Source organism: Choloepus didactylus, chromosome 16, assembly GCF_015220235.1.
Source record: "Choloepus didactylus isolate mChoDid1 chromosome 16, mChoDid1.pri, whole genome shotgun sequence".
Classification (NCBI taxonomy): domain Eukaryota; kingdom Metazoa; phylum Chordata; class Mammalia; order Pilosa; family Megalonychidae; genus Choloepus; species Choloepus didactylus.
In genome coordinates this window covers 76855406-76883238 of record NC_051322.1, presented here as the reverse complement: position 1 = coordinate 76883238, position 27833 = coordinate 76855406, and the positions used below count along the sequence as shown (strand labels likewise).

The 27833-nt window shown below is 35.9% G+C and overlaps 1 pseudogene; it reads right to left on the bottom strand.

The window, feature by feature from the left end:
- Positions 1-565: 565 nt before the first annotated feature.
- The window catches only part of LOC119511352, a 172992-nt pseudogene continuing 145724 nt past the window's right edge, over positions 566-27833 (bottom strand).

Sequence of the window (27833 nt, the reverse complement as noted above, 5' to 3'; positions counted from 1 at the left end):
TTCATCATTATTATGACTTTTGAAGGGCCACTGAGGGAACAGAGAAAAGAAGCCAAGCAGGGTTATGGAACAGGGAAGAGAACAGCCAAGTGGTGTGGAAGATGAAGCTTCTACTTTAAAAACTTAGTGGCAGCAATACAGAGACCTGGCTGATTTGCTTAGTAGGCAGACTAGCAGGGAGGAAAAATGGCTGGCTAGCTCCACAATCAGGACTAAGCCAATGTGGCAGTTTGAAAACATGCAGTTCCTCCACTAAGTGGAAGACTTACTTCCCACCTGAACTTGGGCTGGACTTGTGTCCTGTGGAAGTGTAGGTGTGACTCTTGGAGCCCGGGCCACTATAGGCCTGGTGGAATTCCTTGCACTGTCTCAGAGGGATGCACATAACTGCCCAGTAAGAATGCCAATGCAGTCTACTGGAGGGCTACGCCCATGAAGAATGGAGATACCATGGCAAACAGCCAGCACCAAGGGCCAGTTGTGGGAGAGGATGGGGGCATTGGACCTTCACAAAGAGTTCTTGGCACATTCTTTATAACATTTTAAAACAGGTGCCTGCCATATTTTACCAAGAACTATATTTATGATAACCCTGTTCTACTGCTTCTTGGAGTTGCACATAAAGAGAAAACACATCCTGCTAGGTTTTCTTTTCTTTTGTTTTATCAAAAATTTTTGTGTAGAAGTCATACATGGTATCACCAGCTTCCATCAAGAAAAAATTCCTCATGGCCTGCAAGTACTCTACCAACCTGAAAGGGGAGAAAATAAGTGAAAGATCTTAAATTCATAAGACAGAAATCTAAATCAATACCAGCTTTTGTATACTATGATTTCTAGGGAAAGAGGTTTCATACTCTACATCTAGTAAAATAGAATTACTAACACCTCTTAAAGACTTTTTAAATAATAAACATAGTATGTCTTACATTAATAATCAGGAAAAATAATTAACTTTCCATAACATTGTAGAAAGTGGGGCAAACATAAACGTGCAACAAAAACAAACTTAATCCCAATCCCATCAGCCATGAGGAATTTCTATTGTTAATATTTAGGGTATTTTTTCAGTCATTTAATCTTTTACTTAAAAATACATGGTTAAGGAAATCTTGGTGGTTAAATGATACTTTCTAAAGAAAATTGTTTATTGTGTAACCCATTACCTGCTCTAATAAAAAAATAATTTGAAAATAGTGTTATAAAGATCTCTTCAACTGTTCTTAAAGCACCATAAACTGCTGTTTCCAAAGCTAATATATTCCTTTTTATCTGTAATCTTTTTTAAGAGTTTGCATGAGATTCCCACAGATTATCAATATGAGATTAGAAGAAAGATCTCAGTGTTAATTCAAAAGTCTGGCACATCATAGATTCTGATGATCTATCCACACAGATACCACCAGCAAATTTCTCATGGAAGTCACTCTGCTTCAAATACTTTTAAGACAAAATTGTCAATCTTCTTTCTATGAGCTGCTGTCAAATTCTCTTAAAACAAACTCCAAATGTCTACCCATATATAGTCTTAAAATTACCAATCCTTACATAAAGAGAAAATCTTTCTCCCACAAATATTCTTTGAGTCTGTTCACTCAAGTCTCTCTCAGATGCTTCTTCCCTTAGGGTCACTAGTTGGGTTGGTCATCCTGGACATCATGGTCACCACTCAGAGTCAAACCCTCTGACTCTATGGCACCACCTTGTGCCTATTAATCACTTATTTTCTTGGCTTGAGAGCTGGAAATCCCTGAGCCCATATCTCATTCTATGCAGGGAAACTTGCCACCTGCCCGTTGATCTGCACTCTCTTTACACCTTCTGTGAGTGACAGAACTCTGAATAGCCTCGAGGCACAAAGACAAAGGAACAGGGCAAGTCTGTGGATTTCCACAAAAACAAGGAGTTTCAGGTACACATTTGAAGAGCAAGGATAGGCTACAGGGGTTTTAAAGGCTAGAAAGCTCTTTCTGGCAGAAAAATAGTTAATAAATATTCCACAGATTATGCTATTTCAAATTTACAGGTGTGTATCACCTTATAAAGTTAAGGGCCAGCATTGGGTCATGAACATCATTCAATTCAAGGTGTCTTTCAGCCATGGACTACATCTTAATTAGGTTCTCTTTGGTCACCTGTTGCTCATTATGAGTATGTGGAGTGGAATCATCTCTGTGCTGTAGATGGACTGTACAGATTCCAGAAAGAGGGTATACAAATTTTTCTTTCTGTATCTGAAACACAAAGAAAAATGTAAGATGAACTCTGTTCTGGTGTATAATATTCAATAATTTCACTTTAATATGGCTTGGTATTTTTCATTTGGCCTATGAGGGTCTATACTTGTTTCTCTTCCTTTATTGTATAACCAAATATTTTTATGTCCTCTCTTAAAAATAGCAAACTTCATGTTTTAAAGGTCACAAATTATAAGCTGTCTTTTTTTTTTTGTCCTGAGCAGTGCATTACATTAAATGGAAACCTGTAAATGTTAAGTTACCATAATAGCATTATGATTACACTAAAAGGAGTCATAATTTCACTGGAGAAAATACTTCCAACAGTGGTATGTAAAGCTCATTATACTTTGTTATTCATGAAAAAAGAAATATTCCACAAAGTCACATCTATACTTTTCAAGCCTCTAAAATCAGTTAATAAAACTGAGTATTGCTTAAATTGCATCAACAAAGACTAGACATTATAAAGATTTTCCAAAAATCTAGGATCAAGGCTGAATCACTCATAAACAAATTGATATCTTCCAGGGTTAATGGTCCTTGGGAGCTAAATATTGTACCACATTAAGAAATGCCAGATGATTATTTTGTAAAAGACCAGTGCTAGGAAATCAAGAGTAAGTAAAACATGTGGAAGTTATTTTCAAACATGGGGCTGGAAATTTCCAATGAAGACAAACTGCTTTTTTCCATCATGAGCAGCATGATCTATTAAGACACTAGGCTTTGGTAATTATAAAATTATAAAATAATTGCATATCTCCAGATGATGCATCAAGTTGCTGAGGTTAGTTGCATGAAGGGTTATGTACCTCTTGCTGCTGCCTGGTACATGGAGCTCTGCACACTGCAGGTTCTTCAACAGCTGCATCAACTTGCCAGCCATGATGATATGCTTCAGAGTAGGCTTGAGGAGGGACACCATGGTATGCTGCTTTCTTGAGAGTCCCTGGTCACTACCAGAACTTGAACTTGTATTGTCATTCAGTTTTCCGTCATTTTCTGTCTTTTTTGATTCAATATGCAATGTGTAAGTTGTGAACCAAATGTCTCTCTGATTTACTGGAACATTTTTGTTTCTACAGAAATTCAAAAGAATTTTAAATTAAAACTTTTCTTACTTAAAAATAACAAAAGCAAAGATAATATATTCACTTTCATTAAGATTACATAAACTGATATCAATTACTAATATCTGACCTCAGTTTAACACAGAAAATTGGATAAATACTTTGAATGGTGTTGGTAAAATTTAAGCAAGCATGAATATTTTCCTGAATTGGTATTAGTAAAATGAATAAAAATATGTGACTATTTTTGCCCTCTTTAAAAGTAGAATTGAAGTTTACCCACATTACCATCTCCTGAGAAAGTAATCTCTAGGCACCTCTACCTTTCTTTTCTCTCACAGGAAAATGAGGTTTTTAACTGTACTGCTTTCATCAATGACAGGATGATCACTCATCACCCTTGAAAAATAGTCAGAATCCCAATTCCACAAAAGTTCTCATGGGAGACTGATGAATCAGGCCATAATGTTAGACAGAAGATTTAGAGACCATGTGGTCCTCAGTGGGAATGCCAGTTTACTTACATGTGCATTGTTACCTTTCAACAGCTCTAAGAAATCACTAGATACAATGACATTGAAACATTTCTGAAACTCCTTTAAAACAGTGACTGGGTTTCTGCATTGTTTTTTTAAATAAATATAAAAAGTAAAAAGTCCAAAATTATATGTTATCAAATCCTTGTCACGTTATGAGTCAATAGATAGCTATCAGCAAATGCCATATATTTAAACAGATTGCATACTTTAAAACTGAGTTACAGGAGTGAAAACTGTGCTACAACTTTATGTAATTTGTTCTGAACAATTAACTGAAGAGGAATAGTCATAATGAGTTAAAGTTTTCATTAATTATTTTGTTGAATATTAAAGTAATTGGATAAAATTTCTGGGAAGCAAATATATTGTTTTATATCATTTATAAAATATTTTACATTCTTTTTGTATATTTCTTTATTCTTGATAATTTATAATGGGAATAGTTGAAGCTAACTGATATAACCTAAATTTGTTTTTGGGAAGCAGTGTGCCTTTTAACATATTAGCCATAATTATATTATCACTCAACATACAATTTGATTAGTAAAGTTCTGAACTGACAAAATTTGGGAAAAGTTATTTTTAATGTCCTGGTGACCTGACATTGTCTATAAAAGTGCAACAGAGCTTGCCTCTGGTGACAACACAGCTGTTGTTTGAGTGACTATGTCTCAGTACCATGTGAAACAAATGAAAGCAAGTGACTTTTATGGGTAAGAAAACCCAATGCAGCATGCAGCTCCAACCTGACCTCTGGATGATGAACACATTTGCACAAACAGGTGTCTGTGCAAGATCCACTCATCCACGGTCTGCAGGTAAGTCTGCACACTTCCACCCAGAGAGAGAAGAGGAGGGAGACCTAATAAGAAGATGTATGTTTACCTGTGAGGAACTTCCTTTTCACTAGTTACAAGGACATTTAGACATTTCTGAAACTCCTTTAAAGCAGTGCCAGGGTTTCTGTGTTATATATGTATATACATATATACATATACATACATACATATATATATATATATATATGATCCAAAATCATGTTATCAAATCCTTGTGAAAAACTCACCTCAATATGGGGTGACCATATTATAATCCATTCCAGGACACACCTGAGAGTGAGAACTGCACAGGGACAATGGGCCTAAAGTGAGAGGGTCAGAGAAACTGGACATGGTTATCCTAACTGGACAGTACTCTGAGTAGAAAGCCTACTAGGCATAAGGAAATTACTTCATTTAACTATGGTTCCCATTAGAAAACATGCAGGCTGAGAACAATCAAACTCCTTTAAATTAAACTGCAGTATTAAAATGGTGAGAAAACAAAAGTTATGCCAACAAAACTGGGAAAAATCCCAAATATATGTACCTAAACAAACCCATAGCTTTCCAGCTTACAGTCTCTAGATAGATTTGTCTTTTTATTTAAGAAAGGATTATTGAAAATATGTAGATAAGTCAGCAAAGTATTGTTTGTATCTTGCTTTTCATATTTTGCTTTGCCCATGCCTCATTTCTAGCTGGTAACTGATAGTTGAAAAGTCACTTTCTCAGCCTACTGTTTGTGAGGGTGCTTGCACAGGGTCTCAGTTGAAGTTATGTTGCACTTATAAACTAATTTTAAACTATGAACATATGTCTGACACACCATGACTTTATCACTTTTCAAACAAGGTATGGCAGGCTGTCTGTCCATCAACCCTTTGGCTGAGCAGAATGGAGTCACATATTTAGACCATAAAATAATTTTACAGTTTGCTCAGAAGCTTCTCCAATGTTGTCATATTCAAGAATGGTCTTGTACAGTGTATTTAGTAGGTGAGATGCTGAACCACATTTAGAGTGTCACGTGGAACTTCTTTTACCCCAGTGCTAAATACTTCATGTAGCACCTTAAGCTGAGCCAATCAAGCTTATAATTTATCCAACACTATTGCAAGTGTTATTGTGGTATCTGCAAATATAAATTTATCAAACTCAAAAGAAGGAAAAATATCTGCAGTCAAAATATGATATGCGTGCTAAGCCACTTATGGAAAGATATATGACAAGCTGGAGGGTGCAGAGTTTTAATCCCACATCACATCACAAGGAAATAATTTCTCTAATGAAGTGTCTGCCAGTCAAGGAAAAAAACACAAATAACTCAGCAGAAAAACAAAGGAACTGACAGTTCACAGAAAAGGAAATATAAATGACTCTTAACCATATGCAAAAAAAAAAAAAAACCTTCAACCTCAGCTATAATAAAAGAATGCATATTAACACCATCCTGAGTAAAAAAAATAACAATGTTGGTTTAGAATTTTAGAGGGAAGGAGGGAGGCTGCGAGTATGAAGGGCCAGTGCAAGCAAGTGCCTCTGTGTTGAAGGCTATTCTGGATCTCAAATGTGTAGGTAGGGTGGATTTGGAAAATGGTGGATTAGGAGAGATAGGGCAAAAATTCTCCATGAAAAATACTAGATAAAAGAGAGATAGTGCTCCAGAACACCAGTTCTAGAGATGCACTCACTGTACAAGTTCTGCTAAATCCACAGGGAATAGGCACTTGATGAAATTGGGACTCTGCATTCTGAAATACATGAGTGAGCCTGCTGGAGAACCACCAGCCATGCCACAGTCATGAGAAACCAGGGGTTGCCATTTGGAGACAGATTAGCTTAAAAACCCAAAAGCAGCTGTGGATCTGGCAGCAAGAGTGATGCAGTCTAGCATGGCAGGAAGTTCTTCTCAAAACCCATACACACACCTCAGTATCTGGAGTGGATGATAGCCTTTTACACACCTGCAGCTAATTGTCCCAGAGCTAGGAAGGTGGAGGTCCATGAAAAGGGGAAATTACCACACCCCTTACAGCCATCTTCTCAGTGGGCTGGGAACGCCTCTACATGGCCCTGTGTTTCAGAGCTTTCCTTGAGGACTGTGCTGATCTATGAAGTACCAGAGTTTTCCATCAACAGAGGCCCTAGGAGGCACATCTTGGAAGAAGGACCATCACAGAAGTTGCAGAGACCAGACACCAATATCAGGGACTTGTGGTTCCATGGCAGTGACAAACTGTAGTGAGACTGAGCAAGGTTTGGACTCCTGCAACAGCTTTATGTCTCTAGGAACACCTGGGAGATTTGATTATTAAAGATTCCCTCCCTTCCTAACCTCTCAGACAGAGCCACCACATTCAGGGCTGGCAGCACCAACTACACACAGAAATTTGGTGAACAAATTGGACCCCCACAAGATTCAGACACCCACTCACCACAAAGACAATGTTGGGGAGAACTGGCATGAGGGAAATAGGTGGCTCACAGATGCCACCTGCTTGTTAGTCAGAGAAAGTGTACTCCACCAAGCTGTAGCTCTGACAAACTAGAGATAATTGTTCAAATAAGTCTACAGATCCTAAAAGAACACTATCAAGATAAGCAAATGCCAAGAGGACCAAAACAACAGAAAATTTTAAAGGATATGAAGAAATCAGAAGATATGGAAAACACAAACACCCAAATCAAAAGATCAGAGGAGGAGAGTCTTTAAGCAGCATAGAGAGGAGTGGAAGCTAGTTAGTCTCCCTGGAACAACTAATAAACAGAAACAACTAGTAAATCCAGAATAACTGCAGGGTGACAAACAGGACAATCCACTCATCATATACCAGCCTAAACTGGGAGAAATGCCCAAGATCACAGCATAATATCTGTAAGTAAAAACTGTTGATCCAAGCTGGAAGCCCCCTCCCACCATGGCCTGAGCTGTAAAGCCTCATGGTCCTTGAGAGCAGCACTCTCTGAGCAAGTGGATACAGCCCAGCTGAGCTCCAACTGGGGTTTGAATTAAGAAACATGGATTTCTTGATACAAGCTATGAATCCCCAACATGCAGACAGAGGCTTTGGGTGATGACAGACCTTGGAGAGCCAGAGAGTGGCTGTGTACTGGCCCTGAAGGGGGCTCTCTGTCCCTGTTTTGGCTCATTGGAGAAAGCCTCAGCCATTTTCAGTTCCCAGTGCTCTGACCTAGACAAGGGTAGAGATAGCAAAAACAGAGAGGGACCATTCAAATTCTAATGCCCTCTCCCTAGAGTGTATATCTTCCTTAAGAGGAAAGAGTTGGGGCCCAGCTCCACACTCCACCTTCCATTAAGAACCAGACCCCAGAGCCTGGGAGAAAAGAGCCACAGGCCACACCTCCTTACAGAAGTCTGGAGTTACAGGCTGACAGTCATGACCCACTGGGCATTAAAGCAAAGTGACTTGAGGCTACACAAGGTGAACCAATTTTCTAAGACACAACCTAAGGGAAACTGGATATTGAATATTTCTTGATTCTGGGACCTGTGCACATTTTTGTCTGGAAAACTTGATTGGGGTAACCAAGGAAACCATACCTAGACAAAAGAAAACTACAAGCTACACTACGAAAAATAAGTTATGGCCCAGTCAAAGGAAAAAAAAAAACCTTACACTTTATCTGAGATACAGGAATTTAAACAATTAATACTAAATCAATTAAAAAATTTAGGGAAGATAAGGCAAAAGAGATGAACCTTATAATGAAAACACTGTGCATACATTAGGTAGAAATCAAAAGTTTGAAAACCCAACTGGCAGAATCTATGGAAATGAAAGGCACATCACAAGAGATGAAAGACACAATGGAAACATAAAATAGCAGATGTCAAGAGGCTGAAGAAAACACTCAGAAACTGGAGATCATGGCAACTGAAAGCCTACATACAAAAGTACAGATAGACAAAAGAATGGAAAAATGCAAGCACCATCTCTGAGAAATTAAGGACCAAACAAAAAGCAGGAATCTTTGTGTCATTGGTGTCTCAGAAGGAGAAGAGAATGGAAAAGGGGCAGAAGCATAATGGAGGAAAAAAATCAATGAAAATTTCCCATCTCTTTTGAAAGACATAAAATTAAGGAACCAAGAAGCACACATACCCCAAACAGAATAGATTTGAATAGGACTATTGAAAGACACTTAATAATCAGATTATCAAATGTCATAGATAAAGAGAGAATCCCGAAATTAGCAAGAGAAAAGTGATCTATCACTTACAAAGGAAGTGTGATAAGGCTAAATGTGGATTTCTCAATAGAAACCATGGAGGCAAGAAGGAAATGGGGTGATATATTTAAAATACTGAAGGAGAAAAATCATAAACCAAGAATCCTATGTCCAGCAAAAGTGTCCTTCAAATATGAGGGGGAGCTTAAAATATTCTGTAACAGACAATGACAGAGTTTGTGAAAACGATACCTGCTCTACATGAAACACTAAAGGAAGCACTGTAGACAGAAAGGAAAAGACAGGAGTGGAAAGTTTGGAAAACAGTTTTGGGAGATAAGCACTCTGAAAAAAGATGACTGTGAATATGGTTGAAAGTGGAAGGTTAGGAACATGTGGGGTACCAGAACAAAAGACAAAAGACCAAAGCCAGGACTTTATAACTCAGGGAAACCTAAAGTGCTCCATGATTGCAATAAAAGGTACAAATACCTTTTTACATGAGGTAGAGCAAATGAATGTCAGCATTGCAAGGTGTTAAAAATAGGGTGGGATTGGAGATAATAAAATCAATGCAAACTAGAGAATATAATTAATAGAAGCATTGTATTATGCTTCCTTGAATGTAATGAAGACAATATACTGAACCTAAATGCATATGGGGGGAGAGGAAGAAGGGTATGGGCCTCCTGGTATTGATGATGTTGTCTGCCTCTATTATACTTTCAGTTAATGCTATCTTACCTTTTGTTGCTTTCCAGGTGTCATATTTTTTTCTCTCTTTCTTTTTCCTTTTGTCTTTCTTCCTTCTTTGCCTCTTCCTCCTTCTTGTGGAAGAAATGGAGAATTCCTTATATAGATAGTGGTGATGGTGCTGAATGCATAAATACAGAACTATACAGGGAACCAATGATTGTTTACTTAGGATGGAATGTATAGTATGTGAACAAAAGTGTTTTAACCAATGGGTTGAAGAAGAAAACTTGAGGGCATTATATTGAGTGAAATAATTCAGACACATAAAGACAAATATTGCAAGGTTTCAATGATATGAACTAATTATGATATGTAAACTCATAGATATTAAATATTTTACCAGGATATAGAATGAGGCTAAAGAATGGGGGACAGTTGTTATTATGAGCAGAATGTTCAACTAGGGTGAACTCAAATGATTGGAAATGGACAGAAGTGAGGTTACCATGTTGTGAGAATAACTAACAATGCTGAAAGTTGTGTGAAAGTAACAGAAAGGGTAAGGTCAGAGTCACATATGTCACCAGAAGGAAAGTTGGAGGTTAAAAGATGAGAATGTATAAAACAGTGAATCTTGTGGTGGACAATGTCCACGATTACCTGTAAAAATATTAGAAATCTCTCTCAGGAACTAGAATAAATGTATGACACTATAACTAGAAGTTAATAAGAGAGAGGCATGTGGGAAGAAAACATATACCGACTGCAACTATATACTACAGTTAGTAGTATTTTAACATTCTTTCATCAACAAATGTACTATTCCAAAACAATGAATCAATAATGTAGGGGGGAGGTTTGGGGTATGGTAAGATTTGAGTTTCCTTTTTGTCTTTATTTTCTTTCTGAAATAATGAAAATGTTCTAAAAATTGAAAAAAAATAATTGTGGTGATGGATGCACAGCTGTATGATGGTACCACAGGCAAATAACTGTACACTTTGGATCTTTGGATAGTTGTATGATATTTGAACAACCTCAATAAATAAGAAAGATCAGAGGAGACACAATACTTGGAGCAATTTATCAAAGAACTAATTACAAACAATGAGATCTTGGCACTGAATATAAGGGACATGAAGAAGACCCTAGAAAAGCAGAAAGAATAATTTGCAAGAGTAAATAAAAATATAGATGATCTTATGGAAATAAAAGAAACTGTCAATGAAATTAAAAAGATTCTAGATACTCACAGTACTACATTAGATAAAGCTGAGCAGTGAATAAGCAAGCTCAAAGAGGACAGAAGAGAAAGTGAAAGAGCAAAAGAAAGAATCAGGAAAAATTAAAAAAATAAAAATGGATCTCAGGGATATGATGGACAACATACAGTGCACAAATATACGAATGATTGGTGTTCCAGAAGGGAAAGTGAAGGATAACAGTTTAGGAAGAGTATTCAAAGAAATTGTTGGGGTAAACTTCCGAAACCTTCTAAACAACATAAATAAAAAAAATCATAGATGTGCAATGAACACCCAACAGAATAAAATCCAAATAAACCCACTCTGAGACATATTCTGATGAGATTTTCAAATGGGGAAGAGAAGGACCAAGTCCTGAAAGCAGGAAGACAGAAGCAATTCACCACTTAAAAGGGAAACAGCATAAGACTAAGCTATGACTACTCAGTGGCCACCATGTAGGTTAAAAGGCAGTTGCATGACATACTTAAAATTCTGAAAGAGAAAATTGCCAACCAAGAATATTTTATCCAGCACAACTCTTCTTTAAATTTGAGAGAAAGTTTAAATTTTGTATGAAAAGTTTTCTATTTTGTTTTTTTTTAATTTTTTGATAATGTTAATTTAAAAAAAAAAAAAACAATGGAGAAATATGTAGAGACCCTATGAGAAGTTGGGAAAAATTACAGAGGTGTTGGGCTTCCTCACCTGGGTGGTTACTGGTGTTCTCACCAACATTGAGGACTGGCTGATTGATGTGCCAAACACTCTATCACAGGACTTGCCCTTAAAAAGTCTGTTACTGCAAAGGAGAGGCTAGGCCTGCTTATAATTATGCCTAAATATCTCCCTGTGAATCCCTCTTTGTTGCTGAGATGTCGCCCTCTCTCTCTAGCTAACTCATCTTGGTGGGTGAAATCACTGTCCTCTCTCCTACATGAGAGCTGACATCCAGGGGATTAAATCTCCCTGGCAGTGTGGAATATGACTGCTGGGGAGGAATCTAGACCTGGCATCATGGGATGGAGAACATCTTCTTGACTAAAAGAGGGGTGTGAAAGGACATGAAATAAGCTTCAGTGTCACAGAGATTCCAAAAGGAGCTGATATGTCACTGTGGTGGGCACTTTTATGCACAATATAGACAACCCTTTTTAGGTTCTAATGAATTGGAATAGCTAGAAGTAAATACCTGAAACTATCAAACTACAACCCAGAACCCATTAATCTTGAAGAAGATTGTATAAAAATTTAGCTTATGAGGGGTGACAATGTGATTGGGTGAGCCATATGGACCACACTCCCATCTGTCAAGTGTGTGGATGCATGAGTAGAAAAATGGGGGCAAAAAAAGAAACCCCGTGTTCTGTTTTACTTTAATTTTTATTCTTATTTTCTTTGTGTGTGTGGTAATGAAAATGTTCAAAAATTAATTTTGGTGATGAATGCACAAGTATAAAATGGTACTGTGAATAATTAAATGTATGCTTTGTATGACTGCATGTTATGGGAATACATCACAATAAGAATCAATTAAAAAAATGGAAGAATATTTTATCCAGCAAAGCTCTCCTTCAAATTTGAGGGAGAGCTTAAATTTTTCACTGACAAACAAATGCTGAGAGAATTTGATAACCAGATACCTGCTCTAATTGAAATATTAAAGGGACCCCTATTGACAGAGAAACAAAGAAAGGAGAGAGAGGTTTGGAGAAAGTTCCAGAACTAAGAGATTCAGTATGGGTACATTAAAGGACATTAAGAGAGAGAGGGAGGAGTTGGAGCAAGATGGCAGAGTGGTGAGATGTGCATTTTAGTTACTCCTTCAGAGCAGTAGGTAGAAAGCCAGGAACTGCATGGACTGGACACCAGAGAGCAATTTGACTTTAAGCATACTTCATACAACACTCATGAACAGATGGAAAAGCTGAGATCCACAAAATATTTAAGTTTTTGTGGCCAGGAGTCCTGTGTACCTCCCTGCCATGTTCAGTCCCATGGGAGGAAGGACCATCAGTGCTGGAATGAGGAGGGAGAACTGCAGTTGTGGCTCTTATCAGAAACTCATTCTACCTATCAAAAGTCCAAACATAGATAGACTGAGACCAGACAAAAGAGAATCTGGGAGCAGCCAGCCCAGTGGAGAGGAGATTGGGATAGCAAAAACAGCAAGAAAAACCCAAAAATAAAAGCAGAGGCATAAAGAAGACCCTAGAAGAGCATAAAGAAGAAATGACAAGAATAAAAAAAATAGACAACATTGTGGGAATAAAAGAAACTGTTGGCCAAACCGAAAAGATTCTGGATACTCGTAGTACAAGACTAGAGGAAGCTGAACAAGTGAATCAGTGACCTGGAGGACAACAGAATGGAAAATGGAAGACCAAAACAAAGAATGGGGAAAAATTAAAAAAAAAAAAATGAAACAGACCTCAGGGATATGATAGATAATATAAAAGCCAAAATATAAGACTCATTGGTGTTCCAGAAGGGGAAGAGAAGGGTAAAGGTCTAGAAAGAGTATTAAAATAAATTGTGTGGAAAACTTCCCAAATCTTCTAAACACCATAAATACACAAATCATAAATGCCTAGTGAACTCAAAATTGATTAAATCCAAATAAACCCACTCCAAGGCATATTCTGATCACACTGTCAAATACAGAAGAGAAGGAGCAGATTCTGAAAGCAGCAAGAGAAAAGCAATTCAGCACATACAAAGGAAACAGCATAAAACTAAGTAGTGACTACTCAGCAGCCACCATGGAAGTGAGAAGACTGGCATGACATATTTAAAATACTGAGAGAGAAAAGTTGCCAACCAAAAATTCTTTATCCAGTGAAGCTCTCCTTCAAATTTGAGGGAGAGCTTAAATTTTTCACAGACAAACAAATGCTTTGAGAATTTGCCAACCATCAGTATATTTTGTACAAGAGCCTCATCTTAGACACAGGGACACAAAGAAATTGAAAATTAAAGGATGGACAGAACTATTTCATGCAAGCTCCAGCCAAAAGGAGTAGTAGGAATAATAACCTCAGATAAAAAGGCTTTAAATGCAAGGATGTTGTGAGAGACAAAGAAGGCCACTACATTCTAATAAAAGGGACAATTCAACAAGAAGAAATAATCATAAATGTTTATGCACGCAATCAAGGTGCACCAAAGTACATGAGACAAACATTGGCAAAACTAAAGGAAGCAATAGATGTTTTCACCATAATTGTGAGAAACATCAATGCATCTCTCTCTCCTATAGATAGATCAACCAGACAGAAGACTGGAAATTGAAAACCTAAACAAATCTGGTAAATGAATTTGAATTGACAGACATATATAGAACATCACATTCCAAACCATCCGGATATATATTCTTCTCTAGTGTTCATGGAACTTTCTCCAGAATAGATCTTATACAGGCCACAAAACATACCTCACTAAATTTAAAAAAAATTGAAATTAATGAAAGCACATTCTCTGACCACAATGGAATGCAATTAGATGCGAACAACCATCAGAGACCCAGAAAATTCAAAAATATCTGAACGTTAAACAACACATTCCTAAACAATCAGTGGGTTAAAGAAGAAATAGCAAGAGAAATTGCTAAATATATAGAGAAAAATGAAACTTGAAGCACAACATATCAAAACCTATGGGATGCAGCAAAAGTGATACTGAGGGGGGAATTTATATCTCTAAATGCATACATTAAAAAGAACAAAATGCAAAAAATTGAAAAACTAATGGAAAATGAAGAAAACAGAAAATCAACTGCAAACTAACCCTAAACTTAGCAGAAGAAAAGAAACAACAGGATTAATGCAAAAATAAATGATGTAGAGAACAAAACAAAAAGAAAAAACAATAGAGACAATGAATAACACCAAAAGTTGGGTCTTTGAGAAGATCAACAAGATTGACAAGCCCCTAGCTAGACTGACAAAATAAAAAAGAGAGAAGACCCAAATAAAAAAAAAATGAATGAGAGAGGGTATATTACTGTGGATCCTGAAGAAATGTAAAAAAAATTAAAAGAGGATACTATGAACAACCCTATGCCAACAAACTGGATAATACAGAGGAAATGGACAATTTCCTGGAAAGACATGAACAACCCACACTGACCAGAGAAGAAATAGAAGACACCAACCAACCAGTCAGCAGCAAAGTTATCCAAGTAGTCATCAAAAAGCTTCCCATAAATAAAGTCCCATGGCCAATAGGCTTCAAAGGAGAATTCTACCAAACTTTATAAAAAACTGATATGAATCTTAAACTCTATCAAAACATGGAGGAAAATGGAACTCTACTAATACATTTCATGAAGTTCACAACACTCTAATACCAAAACCAAAGATGCTACAAGAAAGGAAAACTGCATGCCAATCTCTCTAGTGAATATAAGTGCAAAAATTCTCAACAGAATACTTGCAAATCGAATCCAAAGACACATTTACAAAATCATACCCATGACCAAGTGGGGCTCATGCCAATCATGCAATGATTTTTCAACCTAAGAAAATCAATGTATTATAGCACATTAACAAATCAAATGAAAAAAATCAAGTGATCATCTCAATAGTTGCTGAAAATGCATTGAAAAAAATGCAACATCTCTTCTTGAATAAAAACACTTCAAAATTTAAGCATTGAAGGAAACTTCCTAAATATGATAAAGAGCATATATGAAAACCCACAGCCAGCATAGTACTCAATGGTGAGAGACTGAAAGCCTTCCCTCTAAGATCAGGAATGAGACAAGGATGCCTGCTGTCACCACTGTTATTCAACATTGTGCTAGATGTACTAGCCAAGGCAATATAACAAGACAAAAAGTAGAACTCATCCAAATTGGAAAGGAAGAAGTAAAAGTAAAACTGTCATTATTTGCAGATGACATGATCTTATATCTAGAAAATTCTGATAATGACAGCTTCTAGAGCTAAAAAACAAATTTAGCAAAATAGCAGTATACAATATTAATGCACATCAGTCAATAATGTTCCTATACATTACAAGTTACTGAACTGAAGAGACAGTCAATAAAAAAAGATATCATTTTCAATAGTAACTAAAAAAATCAAGTACCTAGGAATAAACTTAACCAAAGATGTAAAAGACCTATACAAAGAAAACTACATATCTCCAGTAAAAGAAAGAGAAAGGAACCTAAAAAATGGAAAAATATTCCATGTTCTTCGATAGAAAGAGCAAATGGCCTTAAGATGTCAATTCTACCCAAACTCATCCACAGATTCAATGCAATCACTATCAAAATTCCAACAACCTAATTTGCAGACTTGGAAAAGCTAGTTATCAAGTTCATTTGGAAAAGGAAGATGCCTCAAGTTGTTAAAACACTCTAAAAAAGAAAAACAGAGGCCACAGTTTTTGAAACAGCATGATACTGGCAAAAAGATAGACATATCAATCAATGGAATCAAACTATGAATCTGGAGACAGACCCCCAGATCTATGGTAGAGTGATCCTTGATAAGACCCCCAAAGCCACCAAACTGGGACATTACAATCTTTTCAAAAAATGGGGCAGGGAGAGTTGGATATTCATACCAAAAAGAAGGAAAGAGGATCCCTAACTCACATCCTATGCAAAAATTAACTCAAAACAGGTCAAAGACCTCAACATAAGAGACATTACCATAAAACTCCTAGATGATAATGTAGGGAAACATCTTCAAAACCTTGTATTAGGTGACCAATTCCTAGAACTTACACCCAAAGAACAAGCCACAAAAGAAAAAATAAATGGCAATTCCTCAAACTTAGATGTTTCTGTACCTCAAAAGAATTTGTCAAAAAGTTGGAGTCAGCCTACTCAATGGGAAAAAGTATTTGGAAACCATGTATCTGACAAAAGACTGATACTTGCATATATAAAGAAATCCTACAACTCAATGACAATAGTACAGACAGACCAATTATAAAATGGGAAAAAGATACGAAAAGACAGTTCTCTGATGAGGAAATAAGAATGGCCAAGAAACACATGAAAAATTGCTCATCTTCACTAGCTATCAGTGAAATGCAAATTAAGACCACAATTAGATACCATGTCACACCAATTAGAATGGCTGCCAGTAAACAATAGGTAACTAAAAATGTTGGAGAGGATGTGGAGAATCTGGAACTCATATTCATTGTTGGTGGACTGTATAATGGTACAGCCACTCTGGAATGCAGCCTGGCAGTTCCTTAGAAAGCTTTATATAGAATTCCCCTTCAATCCAGCAATTGCACTTCTTGGTATATACCTGGAAGATCTGAAAGCAGTGACATGAACAGATATCTGCACAGCAATGTTCATAGCAGCAATAGTCACAATTGCCAAGAGATGGAAACAACTCAAATGTCTTTCAACATTTGAGTGAATAAATAAAATGTGTTTTTTATACATGATGGAATACTGAATGACGGTAAGAAGAAACCATGTTGTGAAACATGTGGCAACATGGATGAACCTTGAAGACATAATGCTGAGCAAAATAAGCCAGGCACAAAAAAACAAATATTATATGTTACTACCAATAAGAACACTGAAAAATGTAAAATAAATGGTTTAAACTGTACAATGAAGAGGACCTAGCAATAGATAGCAACTATTGCAGGGAGAACAGAAATCTAATAAGTACAGATAACTTAACATGGGTAAATTTAACATTAAGGGAATGCTCAGGAATGACTATGGTTTGTTAATTTCTGGAGAGTATGGTAGGAACAAGTTCACAGAAATGTAATTATCTTAGGTTATCTGTTTTTCTTACTCTTTTCCTGGGTTAGAAAATGTCTTCTGTACATTTTCTTGGGGTAGTGTAGGGACATTTTGGAAATAATGCAGTTATTTTAGGTTGTTTTTTCTTATTCCTTTGTTTGGTTTTGTTTGAAATGTTTTATATTGTCTGTTTTCTAAACTTTTTGATAATGTTAATTTAAAAACATGAAAAATTATGTAGAGACCTCCTGAGAAGCTGGGGGAAAATGCAGAACTGTTGGGCTTCCTCACTTGGGTGGTTGCTGATGTTCTCACAAACATTGAAGACTGGCTGGTTGATGTGTCAAACCCTCTATCACAGGACTTGCCCTTAAGAATCCTGTTGCTGCAAAGGATAGGCTAGGCCTGCTTATAATTATGCTTAAATGTCTCCCCTTGAATCCCTCTTTGTTGCTCATCTGTGGTCCTCTCTCTCTAGCTAAGCCAATTTGGTGGGTGAAATCACTGCCTTCCCTCATACATGAGATCTGACACCCAGGAGTGTATACCTCCCTGGCAACAAGGAATATGAATCCCAGGGAGGAATCTGGACTGGCATCATGGGATGGAGAACATCTTAACCAAACAGGGGGTGTGAAATGAAATGAAATAAAGTTTCAGTGGCTGAGACATTCCAAATGGAGTCAATAGGTCAGTCTGGTGGGTGCTGTTATGCACATATATAGATTAACTCTTTAGGTTTTAATGAATTGGAATAGCTAGTAGTAACATCTGAAACTAACAAACTACATCACAGTCACCTTGAAACTTGAAGATGATTTTATAACACTGTAGCTTGCAAGGGGTGAAAATGTGATTGTGAAAGCCTTGTGGATCACATTGCTTTGTTCAATATATGGATGGATGAGTAGAAAAATGGGGGCAAAAAAAACTAAAAGAAAAATAGATTGGCAGAGAGATGATTTGGGTTTTTTTAACTCATTTTTTATTCTTATTTTCACTTTTTCTGTTATAAGGAAAATGTTACAAATTACAATGGGTCATGGATGAACAACTATATGATGGTATTGTGATCAACTCATTGTATACTTTGGATGATTGGTGTGAGAATAAATCTTAAAAATGTGCCCATAGTTATGTGAACATGTGTGATGAAATATCATAGAATGATACACAAAGACATATCCTTCCTCATACCACCCAAAACAAAACAAAACACACAAACAAGTGCTTGCAAAAACTGGTGAAATCCAAGGTAAGTCTACAAACTAGTTAGTTTCTTGAGTTGAGTCAATGTCACTTCCCTTACAGTTAGGTAAAATGTCATTGTTAGGGGGAGGTGAGTGATGGGAATACAGGACTTCATTGTATTAATTTTGTAAATTTTGAAATTAAAAGTTAAAGTGGGGAGATGGCAGCATAGGGGGGAGTGGAATTTAGTTACTCCCCTGGAGCAACTAATAAACAAAGAGGAACAATTAGTAAATACTGTGGAATAACTGCTGCAGGACAACTATGGCTGCCCACACATTATATACCAGCTTGGATTAGGTGGAATAGCTGAGATGGCAGCATAAAATTTATAAGTAAAAACTGTTGAAACATGCCAGGAGCCCACTCCCCCCACAGCAGGCTGATCTGCAAAACCTTGATGTGGAAGAAATGAGCAGTCATGGAGCAAAGGAATATAGCTCAGCCCAGCTCTAAATGGGATTTTAATTAAAAAATTTGGACTGTTGAATACAAGCTACAGACTTAGACAAATCCCTAACAAGCAGACAGAAGCATTTAGTGACCCTGATCTTAAAGAGCCAGAAAAATCCTGTGTCCTGGGAAAGGGAGCCCAGAAGACCAGGTGCTATCTCTGGTTGATAGGAAAAACTGGAGGTTTGTGTGCTGGCTCTGAGAGGGGGCTTTCTTTCCCTTTTCTCGCTCTCAATGTATGTGGCTCTGTGGAGAGAGCATAAGCCATTTTTAGTTCACAGAACTCTGACCCAGACAGGGGTGGAGATAACAGAGTCAGAGATAAAATGGAAAAAATTCAAATGCAGAAGACAACTCCCTAGGGGCTGAATCTTCCCTAAGTGGAAGGTGGTGGAGCCCAGATCTAGTGCCAGCCTTCCCTTCAGAACTCAGACCCCAGAGCCTTGGGGGAAAGAGCCAAAACAGAAAGTAAAGGGGCCATGCCTCCTTACACCAGTTGGGAGTGACAGGCTGAGATTTGCCACCAGCTGGTGGATTAGGGAAAGTCCAGTGGCTAGAGACCTCACAGGAAAGTCTGTCAGCCTCTAAGCACACCCTAAGGAAGAATTGAAACAGTATAACCCCATTCTGAAATCTGAACCCAATCTGTTCTTGGAAAATCTGATTGGGGTAACCAAGGAAACCAGATGGCTAGACAACAGAAAACTACATCTATACAAGGAAAAGCAAGGATATGGCCCAGTCAAAGGAATAAAATTACACCTCAATGAAGATGCAGTTGAGATATTTTTTTCACTTTAATGAAACAAGCAATTAAAGAGCTTCAAAGAAATATATAAAATCAAATCAAATGAATATGTTCAATATTGCAAAAGAGCAGAAGGATATAAAGAAAACACCAGGTGAAAAGGTAGAAATTGAAAGTTTGAAGAAACAACTGGCAGAATCTAAGGAAATGAAAGGCACAACAAAAGAGATGAAAAATACAATGAAGGCATACAACAGCAGATCTCAAGAGGCAGAAGAAAACAATCTGGAACTGGAAAACAAGACACCTGAAATCCTACACACAAAAGAACAGATAGGGAAAAGAATGGAAAAATCTGAGCAATGTCTCAGGGAATTGAATGACAACATGAAGCATATTAATGTATGTGTCATGGGTTTCCCAGAAGGATAAAAGGGAAAAAGGGAAGTATCAATAACAGAGGATATAATCAATGAATATTTCCCATCTCTTATGAAAGACAAAAAATAAAAGATCCAAGAAGTGCAGCATACCCCAAACAGAATAGATATGAATAGACCTATGCCAAGACACTTAATAACCAGATTATCAAACATCAAAGACAGAAAATACTGAAAGCAGCAAGAGAAAATGATCCATGACATACAAGGGAAGCTTGATGTGATTATGTGTGGATTTCTCAGTAGAAACCATAGAGGCAAGAAGGCAGTGGTGTGATATATTTAAGATACTGAAAGGGAAAAACCACCAATAAAAATTCTATATCCAGCAATATTGTCCTTCAAATATGAGGGAGAGTTTAAAATATTCTCCGATAGACAATGAGAGAGTTTGTGAACAAGATACTTGCTCAATAGGAAATACTAAAGGGAGCAATAAAGACAGGAGAAGAAAGGAAAGAGGTTTGAAACACAATTTTGGGTGATGGTAGCACAAAAATGGAAGTACACTGAACAAAGATGGCTGTGAATATGGTTGAAAGGGGAAGGTTAGGAGCATGCGGGACACCAGAAGGAAAGAGGAAAGATAAAGTCTGGGACTGTATAACTCAGTGAATCCTAGAGTGCTCAACAATTGTGATAAAATGTACGAATATGTTTTTACATGAGGGAGAATAAATGTATGTCAAACTTGCAAGGTGTTAAAAATGGGGTAGTAATAAGGAAAAATACTTTCAATGCAAACTAGAGACTATTGCTAACAGAAACAATATATTACGCTTCCTTTTATTTAACAAAGGCAATATACCCAATTTAAATGCCTATAAGAGGGCAACATAAGGGAGGAATGTTGGCATTGATGATGTGTGGCTTTCATACCCCTTTAGTTTAATTCTTTCTTTCCTTTTTTGCTTTTTGGTTGTAATTTTTTCCTTCTTGTTCTTTTTATTTTGTATCTGCCTTCCTCTCCTCCTTCTTTGTGGAAGAAATGGAAATGTCCTTTCATACAAAAGGATGATGGTGGTGAATGCATAACTATGTGATTATACAGGCAACCATCAGTTGTTTACTTAGGATGTAATGTATGGTGGTTGAACAAAACCATCTTAAAAAAGGGTTAGTGCAGAAACCTTGAGGGTACTATATTGAGTAAAATAGATCAGACACAGAAGGACAAATATTGTATGGCCTCACTGATATGAACTAATTATAATATGTAAACTCATAGACATGAAATGTAAGTTACCAGGGTATAGAATGAGGCTGAAAATGGGAAGCAATGGTTTATTGTGTGCAAATTGTTTAACTAGGTAGAACTAAGTGTAACTGGACAGAGGTAATGGTAGCACGTTATTGTAAGCATAAATAACATTGCTGAATGGTAAAAAACATGCATTCATGAGCCTTCCTTATTTCCCATAAAATTTTCAAATCTTTTATCAATCAACAAATTAAACAGCATTTAGAAATTAAAGTTATGTATCCTATGATTAAAAGAGAAGAACATTTTAAATACCATTCTTGATGATACACTTCTCAATTTGCGGAAGTTCCTTTCTGAAACTATGCAAGTATTTGTACGGGGCCTGCACTAATGCCTGGTAGGGTCTAAAAGGAGCTTCAGTAGATTTCTTAGGAACACAACTACTTCTAGTGAATGTACTTTCAGCATTGTGACCCATGACTTCATCATGAACTCTTGGAATTGAAACACAACCTGGCCATACACTGCTATTTTTCCTAACACTGATCATAAACAATTCTCTTATAGGAAGCAAACCACAATGACTTAAAGTCAGTCTTCTGTAAATATTCAAATTCATCCCCCCTTAAATAAAGTATTTTTTGTGTGTGTGGCTTTTTTAAACAGTAAGCTTAGTAGAAGAAAAATGTAAAAATGATGAATATTAAAGTTTTGTTCATTCAATGAAAAACAAGTCCCCTTTATTTCCTACACATAATATCAAGTAATAGAATCAATTTCTGGCACTCATTTCTCAACCTTTAGCTGGGAGGGATATCTTTCTTTTCATAATTTTCATTGTAGTAACATATATAAAACTCAAAATTTCCAAGTGTGAATTCAGTAGTATTAGTTACCTTCATAATATTGTGTTACCATCAACAATACCCATTACATCAACATTTTCATCAAGTCAAACAGCAACTCTGCACCCATTAAAAAAATCTCCCTTTTCCCACCCCCAACTCCTGGCTCCTGGTAGCCCATAATCTACTATTTGTCTCTAAGAAACTCTTAGGTATTCTTCTAGGTATTTCATATAAGTGAGATCACAGAATATTTGTCTTTTCATGTCTGGTGAATATTAAGTTTTATATTCAAAGCAAATAAATCCTTAATTTCTACAGAATATAAACTGAGGTTTATACTTTTAAAAATACATATAAGGGTGACTCCTGGGGAGGAATGTAGACCTGGCATCATGGGATGGAGAACATCTTCTTGACCAAAAGGGGGATGTGAAAGGAAATGAAATAAGCTTCAGTGGCAGAGAGATTCCAAAAGGAGCCGAGAGTTCACTCTGGTGGGCACTCTTACGCACACTTTAGACAACCCTTTTTAGGTTCTAAAGAATTGGGGTAGCTGGTGGTGGATACCTGAAACTATCAAACTACAACCCAGAACCCATGAATCTCAAAGACAGTTGAATAAAAATGTAGCTTATGAGGGGTGACAATGGTATTGGGAAAGCCATAAGGACCACACTCCACTTTGTCTAGTTTATGGATGGATGAGTAGAAAAATAGGGGAAGGAAACAAACAGACAAAGGTACCCAGTGTTCTTTTTTACTTCAATTGCTCTTTTTCACTCTAATTATTATTCTTGTTATTTTTGTGTGTGTGCTAATGAAGGTGTCAGGGATTGATTTAGATGATGAATGTACAACTATGTAATGGTACTGTAAACAATCGAAAGTACGATTTGTTTTGTATGACTGCGTGGTATGTGAATATATCTCAATAAAATGAAGATAAAAAAATACATATAAGGGAAATGTATATGCAAAAAAAAGTTATAGTATAGATCTTTTTGATTTCAGCATATGAAACTTATGAGCTTTTCCCAATACAGAAAGACAATAAAAGCAGAAAACCCAAATAAAAAATATGAACTTCACAAACAATATTAAAGAATTCTGTAAGCATTTTACAAATTCACAATTTTATAGTAAATACAAATAACTTATATGTGTCAAATGAGTTATCAGAATGTTTCTCACAGTTACCTTCCCATCTACCAATTGAAATATAAAGAGCTTTTATTACCCCTGAAAGTAACCTGAAATGAAATAAAAAGGATGAATGTACTTTAAATCTAGAAAAATATTCATTACAGTAGTGCCTAAGAAATTTTAATGAAAGATTCAGAATTGTGTATGTGGGTGTGTTACAACTTCCAAAGGTCAGATAATAAAAAATGAAAGACATAAACTTGGTACCTGATTTCCCTAAGATGCAAGACATTTCAATATCATCTTGGAGAGGAGTCCAAAAGACTGTACTTAAAGAATTTCCATCCACACATGGAGAACCCAAACAGATCTTCCTATTTTTCAGAATGTCATTATTTTATAGTATTTTATGGCAGAGAATATGAGAACCTGAAAATTTCAGTAGTAACCACACTGCATGTTGTAATTTTCATTTCCATTTTGTGTGAATACAATCTGAATTCTTAGATCTGGCTTCCTGATATGGAACACAGGTTAACTCTTATGGGTATATGCTGCCCATTAAAAACACAAAGCAGCAAACTAGAGAACCTCACTTTAAATACAGATATTTAAAAAGTGGTGGACTAATCTAATTAAATCACGTATTAAATTATTTAAGATGGAAAAGATGTAAATGTGTCAAAATGTCATGCTCTGCCATAGAACCTGAAGTCTGGGTTTCCTGATTCTTCCAATCCTAGTGCACACCTGGAATTGTTTTGGGGTCATACCTAAGGGTGTGTTTCCATTTTGCATGTGAAAAACCCCTAAATATGTTTCTTAAAGAAAAGAAAATTTCATTTCTCATTATTAATTATGTTAATAGGCCTTACTATAGCATTTCCTGAATAACCTGTCTCAGTAACAACTCTGTCTTCTGGAACACAGAATGGATCACTGTTATATAAGTGCTGGTCCCTAACAGATGATAAATATCAAAAGACAATATAAAACCTTCTAATCATCTAAAAGTACGTGTCAAAGAACAGATGCAATTTATTGGCAACAACCAGAAATCAATTAGCAAAGAAATATAACAAATACTTTAAACATCTTCCCACATTGATTTACATAAATCTATTGAAATATTCTTAGAGAAGCTCTCTCAGAGTAATTTCAATTGTTAGTTTTACTGCTGATTTAGCCAAATGTTTAAAACTATGCATTGTGGTACTTTTTGGAAAACAGTGATGGGTAGTTTTGTAATAAGGGCAAAAAAACAGCAATCAAATCATGACCTAATTTATACCATCTCATTCACTTTGAAAATAACAACAAAAAATCAAAACACAGGTTATAATTTAGAAATAAGTTAGTTTTAATTAAATTAAATAATTTAATAAAAGAATCAATAACTGTGTTCAGTTAAAATTGTTAAAAATAAACTGACAAGTTTAAATTTCTGACATCAGTGAATTATATCAAAGGCAAATGTTTCTAAATCAAAGTCTATTTTATCATTTAATTAAATGAAAAATTCAGCTTCTCACCAGATAGCAGCTAAATTGGGGTGCAAATGTAAAGTTTGAGGAAACCAGGAGGACCTGGCTCTCCAGTACTGAAGGACCTTCCTGCTGTTCCAGAGAGCTCCAGTCATCTATTTTACCTACTGGAAAGAAATTTAAAAACAAGTATACTTGGTGAACTTTGCCAGGAAATTACCTGGACTATGGCTCCATTGAAATATACAACTGAAAATACTTGTTAAAAAACAGCTAAAAGACATTTATATACACAATAATGAATTTAAAACCACATATATTGATACAAACAAATGTACAATATATATAAATGAATATCCCATTAGCTAGAAAGTAAAATAATATATTGTCCAATTTAAAAATGACTCAGTGAATGAAAATCTACAGTGCATGTGAATCATCCAATAAAGAAACTGAAATGGTAAACAAAGAGTTTCCCCAACCTCCCCCAGAGACTCAGGACTGGTACTAAATTTTTAAGGATTAGATAATCTAATCTCTATTTCATACAGGTTGTTGCAGAGAACAGAAAAAGAGAAAGGTGACTAACACCTCAGGAGACTAATAAAACCTTGATAATAAAGCCGGATATAGACCTGATAAGAAAAACAATTTATCAAAGAATAAAGATGAAAAATCCTAAGCTAAAAAAATTGCTAACTCAATCCAGTAATATATTTTAAAATAACACAATGACTGAGAAAGTTTACCTCAGGAATTTGAAGATGATTTAATACCAGAATTTCTATCAATGTAGTATTAGAGTAAAATAGGAAAATCAGAGGATTTTCTCACTGATACCAAGTAGAACTTGATACAATTCAACATTTATGATTAAAGACTCCAAAAAGAAGCATTAAAAGGATATTGCCTTAATTTGATAAAGACACATACCCAAAATCTATGTCCAAAAAACATCACACTTAATGGAGGAATTTCAGGTAAAACCCCATAGGATGAGTTCTAAGCTTCACTGTTATTGCTTATAGGCCAGAGGCAGGGCCAACATGTCAGATAAAAAGTCATGGCCAATGTGTTACAGAGAAGATACAGGTGTAAGATACAGGTGTAAGATAAAAATGCCAATACTTACAGATGACACTGATCATTTATATTAAAAAGACCTATAAAATCAACAAACTACAATAATTAATATGAGAGCTTGGCAAGGATGCTGGATGTAAGATCAACTTATGAAAACCAGTAGTGTTCCCCACATGATGAATAAACAAAACAAAAAAGGCATCATTCACAAAAACTTTTAAAGATGTAGAAATCAACAAATGAATCTAATGAAAGACATAGGAAATACTGAAAAATGTACATATAGTAAAAATGTCAATTCTCCCCAAGCTAAATTTATAAATTCAATGCAATCCCAAACAAAACTCTAGTGGGATCTTTTTTAAAGGAAAATGTCATACTACTTTTAGCACATACATGAAGAATAAAGGCTCACAAATAGCTAAGTCAATTTTGAAAGAAACAGAGTATTGGAGGAAGACTTGCCTTCTATATATTATGGCATATTATAAGCCATCTAAATAAAAATAGTCTATTTGCTCCTGGGCCAGATTCACAATAAAGGAACAGAATAGAAAGTTCAGAATAAAAACACGAATATATGGATAACTTCAGGTATGATAAAGGCAGAATCACAAAGCAAGGTGGAATATTGGATTGTTCACTAGATATTGTTGAGACAATTGGCTCAAGACTTGGGAGAAAAATAATCTGGATCCATTATCTTCACTTCATGCACAGAAGGGGATCCCAAAGATACTAATAAACTAAACATAGATAAAAGAGCAAACAGAAGGAAAATACAGTCTTTGTAGGGAAAAAAAAAATACTAACCATATCATGAAAAATTCATTGGTTTGACTGCAGTAAAATAAAATAAACTCATGGATTTCATTTAGAAAATGTTACAATTCAGATGACTGACTAGGAGAAGATGCTGGCAATGTAAAAATCCTAGGAATTAATATCTAAATATACAGAGAACTCTGAGGGGAGGGCAGAAAGGACATGAAACCCAAAAGAAAAGTAAGCAATGTTTACAGGCAATTCACAGAAGGGGCAAGATGGATGACCAACAAGTACATAAGGAAGTCCCGCTGAATTACTAGTTAGACAAGTGCAAATTAAAGCAATGGCTAATATGAGAATGGTGGATATTATCAAGTACTGATGAGGTTCAGGGTGTGACCCATAAGAATCATTGATATCAGAGCATATTTTCTGGATCTCACTCAGCATGCATTTATAACTTAACAGCAAAATGACTACAACTTACTAGTGTATATATTTTTGGACCAAGGTGAATTTTTTCACCTTCTATCACGTATTTTCCTCAGTCAAAATCATCTTGCTTTTCTTAAATGTAACCAAAGAATCTCATCAGCTTAATCACCAATCTTTCTGGAAAAAAGCCAAAACTGTAGGAAAAAAGTCTTAAAACAAAATAAAATTCACTTATTTTGCCTTAAAACAAAATAAAATGCACTCAAATATATCAAAACATTCAAAAACTGATATTCTAATATTTTAAGTTCTAACATTTATATTTCCAATAGGGATATTCCTTTGTATATAATTGCATGTAGTTTAACTTGCAAAGTAAGAACTTATGTTCTAATTGAAATTTTCTTCTCCAAAAGGAGACAAGTGCATCCAAAGAAACCAA